This window comes from Phyllobates terribilis, unplaced genomic scaffold (genome assembly GCF_046119375.1).
Source record: "Phyllobates terribilis strain yellow unplaced genomic scaffold, ASM4611937v1 Scaffold_2__4_contigs__length_985480577, whole genome shotgun sequence".
NCBI classification, from domain to species: domain Eukaryota; kingdom Metazoa; phylum Chordata; class Amphibia; order Anura; family Dendrobatidae; genus Phyllobates; species Phyllobates terribilis.
In genome coordinates this window covers 588,971,006-588,983,489 of record NW_027362762.1, presented here as the reverse complement: position 1 = coordinate 588,983,489, position 12,484 = coordinate 588,971,006, and positions in this window count along the sequence as shown.

Here is a 12,484-nt window from a genome sequence, read left to right as displayed (position 1 = left end):
CTGAGTCCTTGTTATTTAGTTGTTTTCAGCCAATTTTCTGGATATTTGAAAATTTCACTTCTTTGTGAAAATATCCACTAAATGAGGGAATAATATGTGTGAGGGTACCCCAGGAGAGTTCTAAATGTGTGTGGGAAGAATATATATCCCACGGGGGTAAAATTGGAAAAAGTTGAAAAATTTTTTTTTTTGGACTTAGTCATTTTTTCGGCGTTTATCAGACTTTCAGATAGGGCAAATGTCAGTGAGCGTTCCGATTTCAGTTCCAGAGCGATTCACCCAATGAGTCCTTGTTATTTAGTTGTTTTCAGCCAATTTTCTGGATTTTTGAAAATTTCACTTTTTTGTGAAAATATCCACTAAATGAGGGAATAATATGTGTGAGGGTACCCCAGGAGAGTTCCAAATGTGTGTGGGTAGAATATATATCCCACGGGGGTAAAATTGAAAAAAGTTGAAAAAATATTTTTTTTGGACTTAGTCATTTTTCTGGCGTTTATCAGACTTTAAGATAGGGGAAATGTCAGTGAGCATTCCCATTTCAGTTCCAGAGCGATTTGCCCAATGAGTCTTTGATATTTAGTCGTTTTCAGCCAATTTTCTGGATTTTTGAAAATTTCACTTCTTTGTGAAAATATCCACTAAATTAGGGAATAATATGTGTGAGGGTACCCCAGGAGAGTTCCAAATGTGTTTGGGTAGAATATATATCCCACGGGGGTAAAATTGAAAAAAGTTGAAAAAAATTTTTTTTTGGACTTAGTCATTTTTCTGGCGTTTACAGACTTTAAGATAGGGGAAATGTCAGTGAGCATTCCCATTTCAGTTCCAGAGCGATTCGCCCAATGAGTCTTTGATATTTAGTCGTTTTCAGCCAATTTTCTGGATTTTTGAAAATTTCACTTTTTTGTGAAAATATCCACTAAATGAGGGAATAATATGTGTGAGGGTACCCCAGGAGAGTTCTAAATGTGTGTGGGAAGAATATATATCCCACGGGGGTAAAATTGGAAAAAGTTGAAAAATTTTTTTTTTTGGACTTAGTCATTTTTTCGGCGTTTATCAGACTTTCAGATACGGGAAATGTCAGTGAGCGTTCCGATTTCAGTTCCAGAGCGATTCGCCCAATGAGTCCTTGTTATTTAGTTGTTTTCAGCCAATTTTCTGGATTTTTGAAAATTTCACTTTTTTGTGAAAATATCCACTAAATGAGGGAATAATATGTGTGAGGTTACCCCAGGAGAGTTCTAAATGTGTGTGGGAAGTATATATATCCCACGGGGGTAAAATTGAAAAAAGTTGAAAAAAATTTTTTTTTGGACTTAGTCATTTTTCCGTCGTTTATCAGACTTTCAGATAGGGCAAATGTCAGTGAGCGTTCCGATTTCAGTTCCAGATCGATTCGCCCAATGAATCCTTGATATTTAGTCGTTTTCAGCCAATTTTCTGGATTTTTGAAAATTTCACTTTTTTTGTGAAAATATCCACTAAATGAGGGAATAATATGTGTGAGGGTTCCGAAGGAGAGTTCCAAATTTGTGTGGGTAGAATATATATCCCACGGGGGTAAAATTGAAAAAAGTTTAAAAAATTTTTTTTTGGGACTTAGTCATTTTTCTGGTGTTGATCAGACTTTCAGATAGGGGAAATGTCAGTGAGCATTCCGATTTCAGTTCCAGAGCGATACACCCAATGAGTCCTTGATATTTAGTCGTTTTCAGCCAATTTTCTGGATTTTTGAAAATTTCACTTTTTTGTAAAAATATCCACTAAATGATGGAATAATATGTGTGAGGGTACCCCAGGAGAGTTCCAAATGTGTGTGGGTAGAATATATATCCCACGGGGGTAAAATTGAAAGAAGTCGAAAAAAATTTTTTTTTGGACTTAGTCATTTTTCCGGCGTTTATCAGACTTTCAGATAGGGGAAATGTCAGTGAGCATTCCGATTTCAGTTCCAGAGTGATTCGCCCACTGAGTCCTTGTTATTTAGTTGTTTTCAGCCAATTTTCTGGATATTTGAAAATTTCACTTCTTTGTGAAAATATCCACTAAATGAGGGAATAATATGTGTGAGGGTACCCCAGGAGAGTTCTAAATGTGTGTGGGAAGAATATATATCCCACGGGGGTAAAATTGGAAAAAGTTGAAAAATTTTTTTTTTTGGACTTAGTCATTTTTTCGGCGTTTATCAGACTTTCAGATAGGGCAAATGTCAGTGAGCGTTCCGATTTCAGTTCCAGAGCGATTCACCCAATGAGTCCTTGTTATTTAGTTGTTTTCAGCCAATTTTCTGGATTTTTGAAAATTTCACTTTTTTGTGAAAATATCCACTAAATGAGGGAATAATATGTGTGAGGGTACCCCAGGAGAGTTCCAAATGTGTGTGGGTAGAATATATATCCCACGGGGGTAAAATTGAAAAAAGTTGAAAAAATATTTTTTTTGGACTTAGTCATTTTTCTGGCGTTTATCAGACTTTAAGATAGGGGAAATGTCAGTGAGCATTCCCATTTCAGTTCCAGAGCGATTTGCCCAATGAGTCTTTGATATTTAGTCGTTTTCAGCCAATTTTCTGGATTTTTGAAAATTTCACTTCTTTGTGAAAATATCCACTAAATTAGGGAATAATATGTGTGAGGGTACCCCAGGAGAGTTCCAAATGTGTGTGGGTAGAATATATATCCCACGGGGCTAAAATTGAAAAAAGTTGAAAAATTTTTTTTTTTGGACTTAGTCATTTTTTCGGCGTTTATCAGACTTTCAGATACGGGAAATGTCAGTGAGCGTTCCGATTTCAGTTCCAGAGCGATTCGCCCAATGAGTCCTTGTTATTTATTTGTTTTCAGCCAATTTTCTGGATTTTTGAAAATTTCACTTTTTTGTGAAAATATCCACTAAATGAGGGAATAATATGTGTGAGGTTACCCCAGGAGAGTTCTAAATGTGTGTGGGAAGTATATATATCCCACGGGGGTAAAATTGAAAAAAGTTGAAAAAAAATTTTTTTTGGACTTAGTCATTTTTCCGTCGTTTATCAGACTTTCAGATAGGGCAAATGTCAGTGAGCGTTCCGATTTCAGTTCCAGATCGATTCGCCCAATGAATCCTTGATATTTAGTCGTTTTCAGCCAATTTTCTGGATTTTTGAAAATTTCACTTTTTTTGTGAAAATATCCACTAAATGAGGGAATAATATGTGTGAGGGTTCCGAAGGAGAGTTCCAAATTTGTGTGGGTAGAATATATATCCCACGGGGGTAAAATTGAAAAAAGTCTAAAAAAATTTTTTTTTGGACTTAGTCATTTTTCGGGCGTTTATCAGACTTTCAGATAGGGGAAATGTCAGTGAGCATTCCGATTTCAGTTCCAGAGTGATTCGCCCACTGAGTCCTTGTTATTTAGTTGTTTTCAGCCAATTTTCTGGATATTTGAAAATTTCACTTCTTTGTGAAAATATCCACTAAATGAGGGAATAATATGTGTGAGGGTACCCCAGGAGAGTTCTAAATGTGTGTGGGAAGAATATATATCCCACGGGGGTAAAATTGGAAAAAGTTGAAAAATTTTTTTTTTTGGACTTAGTCATTTTTTCGGCGTTTATCAGACTTTCAGATAGGGCAAATGTCAGTGAGCGTTCCGATTTCAGTTCCAGAGCGATTCACCCAATGAGTCCTTGTTATTTAGTTGTTTTCAGCCAATTTTCTGGATTTTTGAAAATTTCACTTTTTTGTGAAAATATCCACTAAATGAGGGAATAATATGTGTGAGGGTACCCCAGGAGAGTTCCAAATGTGTGTGGGTAGAATATATATCCCACGGGGGTAAAATTGAAAAAAGTTGAAAAAATATTTTTTTTGGACTTAGTCATTTTTCTGGCGTTTATCAGACTTTAAGATAGGGGAAATGTCAGTGAGCATTCCCATTTCAGTTCCAGAGCGATTCGCCCAATGAGTCTTTGATATTTAGTCGTTTTCAGCCAATTTTCTGGATTTTTGAAAATTTCACTTTTTTGTGAAAATATCCACTAAATGAGGGAATAATATGTGTGAGGGTACCCCAGGAGAGTTCCAAATGTGTGTGGGTAGAATATATATCCCACGGGGGTAAAATTGAAAAAAGTCTAAAAAAATTTTTTTTTGGACTTAGTCATTTTTCCGGCGTTTATCAGACTTTCAGATAGGGGAAATGTCAGTGAGCATTCCGATTTCAGTTCCAGAGTGATTCACCCACTGAGTCCTTGTTATTTAGTTGTTTTCAGCCAATTTTCTGGATATTTGAAAATTTCACTTCTTTGTGAAAATATCCACTAAATGAGGGAATAATATGTGTGAGGGTACCCCAGGAGAGTTCTAAATGTGTGTGGGAAGAATATATATCCCACGGGGCTAAAATTGGAAAAAGTTGAAAAATTTTTTTTTTTGGACTTAGTCATTTTTTCGGCGTTTATCAGACTTTCAGATACGGGAAATGTCAGTGAGCGTTCCGATTTCAGTTCCAGAGCGATTCGCCCAATGAGTCCTTGTTATTTAGTTGTTTTCAGCCAATTTTCTGGATTTTTGAAAATTTCACTTTTTTGTGAAAATATCCACTAAATGAGGGAATAATATGTGTGAGGTTACCCCAGGAGAGTTCTAAATGTGTGTGGGAAGTATATATATCCCACGGGGGTAAAATTGAAAAAAGTTGAAAAAAATTTTTTTTTGGACTTAGTCATTTTTCCGTCGTTTATCAGACTTTCAGATAGGGCAAATGTCAGTGAGCGTTCCGATTTCAGTTCCAGATCGATTCGCCCAATGAATCCTTGATATTTAGTCGTTTTCAGCCAATTTTCTGGATTTTTGAAAATTTCACTTTTTTTGTGAAAATATCCACTAAATGAGGGAATAATATGTGTGAGGGTTCCGAAGGAGAGTTCCAAATTTGTGTGGGTAGAATATATATCCCACGGGGGTAAAATTGAAAAAAGTTTAAAAATTTTTTTTTTGGGACTTAGTCATTTTTCTGGTGTTGATCAGACTTTCAGATAGGGGAAATGTCAGTGAGCATTCCGATTTCAGTTCCAGAGCGATACACCCAATGAGTCCTTGATATTTAGTCGTTTTCAGCCAATTTTCTGGATTTTTGAAAATGTCACTTTTTTGTGAAAATATCCACTAAATGAGGGAATAATATGTGTGAGGGTACCCCAGGAGAGTTCCAAATGTGTGTGGGTAGAATATATATCCCACGGGGGTAAAATTGAAAAAAGTTGAAAAAAATTTTTTTTTGGACTTAGTCATTTTTCTGGCGTTTACAGACTTTAAGATAGGGGAAATGTCAGTGAGCATTCCCATTTCAGTTCCAGAGCGATTCGCCCAATGAGTCTTTGATATTTAGTCGTTTTCAGCCAATTTTCTGGATTTTTGAAAATTTCACTTTTTTGTGAAAATATCCACTAAATGAGGGAATAATATGTGTGAGGGTACCCCAGGAGAGTTCCAAATGTGTGTGGGTAGAATATATATCCCACGGGGGTAAAATTGAAAAAAGTCTAAAAAAATTTTTTTTTGGACTTAGTCATTTTTCCGGCGTTTATCAGACTTTCAGATAGGGGAAATGTCAGTGAGCATTCCGATTTCAGTTCCAGAGTGATTCGCCCACTGAGTCCTTGTTATTTAGTTGTTTTCAGCCAATTTTCTGGATATTTGAAAATTTCACTTCTTTGTGAAAATATCCACTAAATGAGGGAATAATATGTGTGAGGGTACCCCAGGAGAGTTCTAAATGTGTGTGGGAAGAATATATATCCCACGGGGGTAAAATTGAAAAAAGTTGAAAAAAATTTTTTTTTGGACTTAGTCATTTTTCCGTTGTTTATCAGACTTTCAGATAGGGCAAATGTCAGTGAGCGTTCCGATTTCAGTTCCAGATCGATTCGCCCAATGAATCCTTGATATTTAGTCGTTTTCAGCCAATTTTCTGGATTTTTGAAAATTTCACTTTTTTTGTGAAAATATCCACTAAATGAGGGAATAATATGTGTGAGGGTTCCGAAGGAGAGTTCCAAATTTGTGTGGGTAGAATATATATCCCACGGGGGTAAAATTGAAAAAAGTTTTAAAAATTTTTTTTTGGGACTTAGTCATTTTTCTGGTGTTGATCAGACTTTCAGATAGGGGAAATGTCAGAGAGCATTCCGATTTCAGTTCCAGAGCGATACACCAATGAGTCCTTGATATTTAGTCGTTTTCAGCCAATTTTCTGGATTTTTGAAAATTTCACTTTTTTGTAAAAATATCCACTAAATGATGGAATAATATGTGTGAGGGTACCCCAGGAGAGTTCCAAATGTGTGTGGGTAGAATATATATCCCACGGGGGTAAAATTGAAAAAAGCTGAAAAAATTTTTTTTTGGACTTAGTCATTTTTCCGTCGTTTATCAGACTTTCAGATAGGGCAAATGTCAGTGAGCGTTCCGATTTCAGTTCCAGATCGATTCGCCCAATGAATCCTTGATATTTAGTCGTTTTCAGCCAATTTTCTGGATTTTTGAAAATTTCACTTTTTTTGTGAAAATATCCACTAAATGAGGGAATAATATGTGTGAGGGTTCCGAAGGAGAGTTCCAAATTTGTGTGGGTAGAATATATATCCCACGGGGGTAAAATTGAAAAAAGTTTTAAAAATTTTTTTTTGGGACTTAGTCATTTTTCTGGTGTTGATCAGACTTTCAGATAGGGGAAATGTCAGAGAGCATTCCGATTTCAGTTCCAGAGCGATACACCAATGAGTCCTTGATATTTAGTCGTTTTCAGCCAATTTTCTGGATTTTTGAAAATTTCACTTTTTTGTAAAAATATCCACTAAATGATGGAATAATATGTGTGAGGGTACCCCAGGAGAGTTCCAAATGTGTGTGGGTAGAATATATATCCCACGGGGGTAAAATTGAAAAAAGTTGAAAAAAATTTTTTTTTGGACTTAGTCATTTTTCTGGCGTTTACAGACTTTAAGATAGGGGAAATGTCAGTGAGCATTCCCATTTCAGTTCCAGAGCGATTCGCCCATTGAGTCTTTGATATTTAGTCGTTTTCAGCCAATTTTCTGGATTTTTGAAAATTTCACTTTTTTGTGAAAATATCCACTAAATGAGGGAATAATATGTGTGAGGGTACCCCAGGAGAGTTCCAAATGTGTGTGGGTAGAATATATATCCCACGGGGGTAAAATTTAAAAAAGTCTAAAAAAATTTTTTTTTGGACTTAGTCATTTTTCCGGCGTTTATCAGACTTTCAGATAGGGGAAATGTCAGTGAGCATTCCGATTTCAGTTCCAGAGTGATTCGCCCAATGAGTCCTTGATATTTAGTCGTTTTCAGCCAATTTTCTGGATTTTTGAAAATTTCACTTTTTTGTAAAAATATCCACTAAATGATGGAATAATATGTGTGAGGGTACCCCAGGAGAGTTCCAAATGTGTGTGGGTAGAATATATATCCCACGGGGGTAAAATTGAAAAAAGTTGAAAAAAATTTTTTTTTGGACTTAGTCATTTTTCCGGCGTTTATCAGACTTTCAGATAGGGCAAATGTCAGTGAGCGTTCCGATTTCAGTTCCAGAGCGATTCACCCAATGAGTCCTTGTTATTTAGTTGTTTTCAGCCAATTTTCTGGATTTTTGAAAATTTCACTTTTTTGTGAAAATATCCACTAAATGAGGGAATAATATGTGTGAGGGTACCCCAGGAGAGTTCCAAATGTGTGTGGGTAGAATATATATCCCACGGGGGTAAAATTGAAAAAAGTTGAAAAAATATTTTTTTTGGACTTAGTCATTTTTCTGGCGTTTACAGACTTTAAGATAGGGGAAATGTCAGTGAGCATTCCCATTTCAGTTCCAGAGTGATTCGCCCAATGAGTCTTTGATATTTAGTCGTTTTCAGCCAATTTTCTGGATTTTTGAAAATTTCACTTTTTTGTGAAAATATCCACTAAATGAGGGAATAATATGTGTGAGGGTACCCCAGGAGAGTTCCAAATGTGTGTGGGTAGAATATATATCCCACGGGGGTAAAATTGAAAAAAGTTGAAAAAATATTTTTTTTGGACTTAGTCATTTTTCTGGCGTTTATCAGACTTTAAGATAGGGGAAATGTCAGTGAGCATTCCCATTTCAGTTCCAGAGCGATTTGCCCAATGAGTCTTTGATATTTAGTCGTTTTCAGCCAATTTTCTGGATTTTTGAAAATTTCACTTCTTTGTGAAAATATCCACTAAATTAGGGATTAATATGTGTGAGGGTACCCCAGGAGAGTTCCAAATGTTTGTGGGAAGAATATATATCACACGGGGGTAAAATTGGAAAAAGTTGAAAAATTTTTTTTTTTGGACTTAGTCATTTTTTCGGCGTTTATCAGACTTTCAGATACGGGAAATGTCAGTGAGCGTTCCGATTTCAGTTCCAGAGCGATTCGCCCAATGATTCCTTGTTATTTAGTTGTTTTCAGCCAATTTTCTGGATTTTTGAAAATTTCACTTTTTTGTGAAAATATCCACTAAATGAGGGAATAATATGTGTGAGGTTACCCCAGGAGAGTTCTAAATGTGTGTGGGAAGTATATATATCCCACGGGGGTAAAATTGAAAAAAGTTGAAAAAAATTTTTTTTTGGACTTAGTCATTTTTCCGGCGTTTATCAGACTTTCAGATAGGGCAAATGTCAGTGAGCGTTCCGATTTCAGTTCCAGAGCGATTCACCCAATGAGTCCTTGTTATTTAGTTGTTTTCAGCCAATTTTCTGGATTTTTGAAAATTTCACTTTTTTGTGAAAATATCCACTAAATGAGGGAATAATATGTGTGAGGGTACCCCAGGAGAGTTCCAAATGTGTGTGGGTAGAATATATATCCCACGGGGGTAAAATTGAAAAAAGTTGAAAAAATATTTTTTTTGGACTTAGTCATTTTTCTGGCGTTTACAGACTTTAAGATAGGGGAAATGTCAGTGAGCATTCCCATTTCAGTTCCAGAGTGATTCGCCCAATGAGTCTTTGATATTTAGTCGTTTTCAGCCAATTTTCTGGATTTTTGAAAATTTCACTTTTTTGTGAAAATATCCACTAAATGAGGGAATAATATGTGTGAGGGTACCCCAGGAGAGTTCCATATGTGTGTGGGTAGAATATATATCCCACGGGGGTAAAATTGAAAAAAGTTGAAAAAATATTTTTTTTGGACTTAGTCATTTTTCTGGCGTTTATCAGACTTTAAGATAGGGGAAATGTCAGTGAGCATTCCCATTTCAGTTCCAGAGCGATTTGCCCAATGAGTCTTTGATATTTAGTCGTTTTCAGCCAATTTTCTGGATTTTTGAAAATTTCACTTCTTTGTGAAAATATCCACTAAATTAGGGATTAATATGTGTGAGGGTACCCCAGGAGAGTTCCAAATGTGTGTGGGAAGAATATATATCACACGGGGGTAAAATTGGAAAAAGTTGAAAAATTTTTTTTTTTGGACTTAGTCATTTTTTCGGCGTTTATCAGACTTTCAGATACGGGAAATGTCAGTGAGCGTTCCGATTTCAGTTCCAGAGCGATTCGCCCAATGATTCCTTGTTATTTAGTTGTTTTCAGCCAATTTTCTGGATTTTTGAAAATTTCACTTTTTTGTGAAAATATCCACTAAATGAGGGAATAATATGTGTGAGGTTACCCCAGGAGAGTTCTAAATGTGTGTGGGAAGTATATATATCCCACGGGGGTAAAATTGAAAAAAGTTGAAAAAAATTTTTTTTTGGACTTAGTCATTTTTCCGTCGTTTATCAGACTTTCAGATAGGGCAAATGTCAGTGAGCGTTCCGATTTCAGTTCCAGATCGATTCGCCCAATGAATCCTTGATATTTAGTCGTTTTCAGCCAATTTTCTGGATTTTTGAAAATTTCACTTTTTTTGTGAAAATATCCACTAAATGAGGGAATAATATGTGTGAGGGTTCCGAAGGAGAGTTCCAAATTTGTGTGGGTAGAATATATATCCCACGGGGGTAAAATTGAAAAAAGTTTAAAAAATTTTTTTTTGGGACTTAGTCATTTTTCTGGTGTTGATCAGACTTTCAGATAGGGGAAATGTCAGTGAGCATTCCGATTTCAGTTCCAGAGCGATACACCCAATGAGTCCTTGATATTTAGTCGTTTTCAGCCAATTTTCTGGATTTTTGAAAATTTCACTTTTTTGTAAAAATATCCACTAAATGATGGAATAATATGTGTGAGGGTACCCCAGGAGAGTTCCAAATGTGTGTGGGTAGAATATATATCCCACGGGGGTAAAATTGAAAAAAGTTGAAAAAAATTTTTTTTTGGACTTAGTCATTTTTCCGGCGTTTATCAGACTTTCAGATAGGGCAAATGTCAGTGAGCGTTCCGATTTCAGTTCCAGAGCGATTCACCCAATGAGTCCTTGTTATTTAGTTGTTTTTAGCCAATTTTCTGGATTTTTGAAAATTTCACTTTTTTGTAAAAATATCCACTAAATGATGGAATAATATGTGTGAGGGTACCCCAGGAGAGTTCCAAATGTGTGTGGGTAGAATATATATCCCACGGGGGTAAAATTGAAAAAAGCTGAAAAAATTTTTTTTTGGACTTAGTCATTTTTCTGGCGTTTATCAGACTTTCAGATACGAGAAATGTCAGTGAGCGTTCCGATTTCAGCTCCAGAGCGATTCGCCCAATGAGTCCTTGATATTTAGTCGTTTTCAGCCAATTTTCTGGATTTTTGAAAATTTCACTTTTTTGTGAAAATATCCACTAAATGAGGGAATAATATGTGTGAGGGTACCCCAGGAGAGCTCTAAATGTGTGTGGGAAGAATATATATCCCACGGGGGTAAAATTGAAAAAAGTTGAAAAAAATTTTTTTTTGGACTTAGTCATTTTTCCGGCGTTTATCAGACTTTCAGATAGGGCAAATGACAGTGAGCGTTCCAATTTCAGTTCCAGAGCGATTCGCCCAATGAGTCCTTGATATTTAGTCGTTTTCAGCCAATTTTCTGGATTTTTGAAAATTTCACTTTTTTGTGAAAATATCCACTAAATGAGGGAATAATAGGTGTGAGGGTAACCCAGGAGAGTTCCAAATGTGTGTGGGTAGAATATATATCCCACGGGGGTAAAATTGAAAAAAGTTGAAAAAAATTTTTTTTTGGACTTAGTCATTTTTCCGGCGTTTATCAGACTTTCAGATAGGGCAAATGTCAGTGAGCGTTCCGATTTCAGTTCCAGAGCGATTCACCCAATGAGTCCTTGTTATTTAGTTGTTTTCAGCCAATTTTCTGGATTTTTGAAAATTTCACTTTTTTGTGAAAATATCCACTAAATGAGGGAATAATATGTGTGAGGGTACCCCAGGAGAGTTCCAAATGTGTGTGGGTAGAATATATATCCCACGGGGGTAAAATTGAAAAAAGTTGAAAAAATATTTTTTTTGGACTTAGTCATTTTTCTGGCGTTTATCAGACTTTCAGATAGGGGAAATGTCAGTGAGCGTTCCAATTTCAGTTCCAGAGCGATTCGCCCAATGAGTCCTTGATATTTAGTCGTTTTCAGCCAATTTTCTGGATTTTTGAAAATTTCACTTTTTTGTGAAAATATCCACTAAATGAGGGAATAATATGTGTGAGGGTACCCCAGGAGAGTTCCAAATGTGTGTGGGTAGAATATATATCCCACAGGGGTAAAATTGAAAAAAGTTGAAAAAATATTTTTTTTGGACTTAGTCATTTTTCTGGCGTTTACAGACTTTAAGATAGGGGAAATGTCAGTGAGCATTCCCATTTCAGTTCCAGAGTGATTCGCCCAATGAGTCTTTGATATTTAGTCGTTTTCAGCCAATTTTCTGGATTTTTGAAAATTTCACTTTTTTGTGAAAATATCCACTAAATGAGGGAATAATATGTGTGAGGGTACCCCAGGAGAGTTCCAAATGTGTGTGGGTAGAATATATATCCCACGGGGGTAAAATTGAAAAAAGTTGAAAAAATATTTTTTTTGGACTTAGTCATTTTTCTGGCGTTTATCAGACTTTAAGATAGGGGAAATGTCAGTGAGCATTCCCATTTCAGTTCCAGAGCGATTTGCCCAATGAGTCTTTGATATTTAGTCGTTTTCAGCCAATTTTCTGGATTTTTGAAAATTTCACTTCTTTGTGAAAATATCCACTAAATTAGGGATTAATATGTGTGAGGGTACCCCAGGAGAGTTCCAAATGTGTGTGGGAAGAATATATATCACACGGGGGTAAAATTGGAAAAAGTTGAAAAATTTTTTTTTTTGGACTTAGTCATTTTTTCGGCGTTTATCAGACTTTCAGATACGGGAAATGTCAGTGAGCGTTCCGATTTCAGTTCCAGAGCGATTCGCCCAATGATTCCTTGTTATTTAGTTGTTTTCAGCCAATTTTCTGGATTTTTGAAAATTTCACTTTTTTGTGAAAATATCCACTA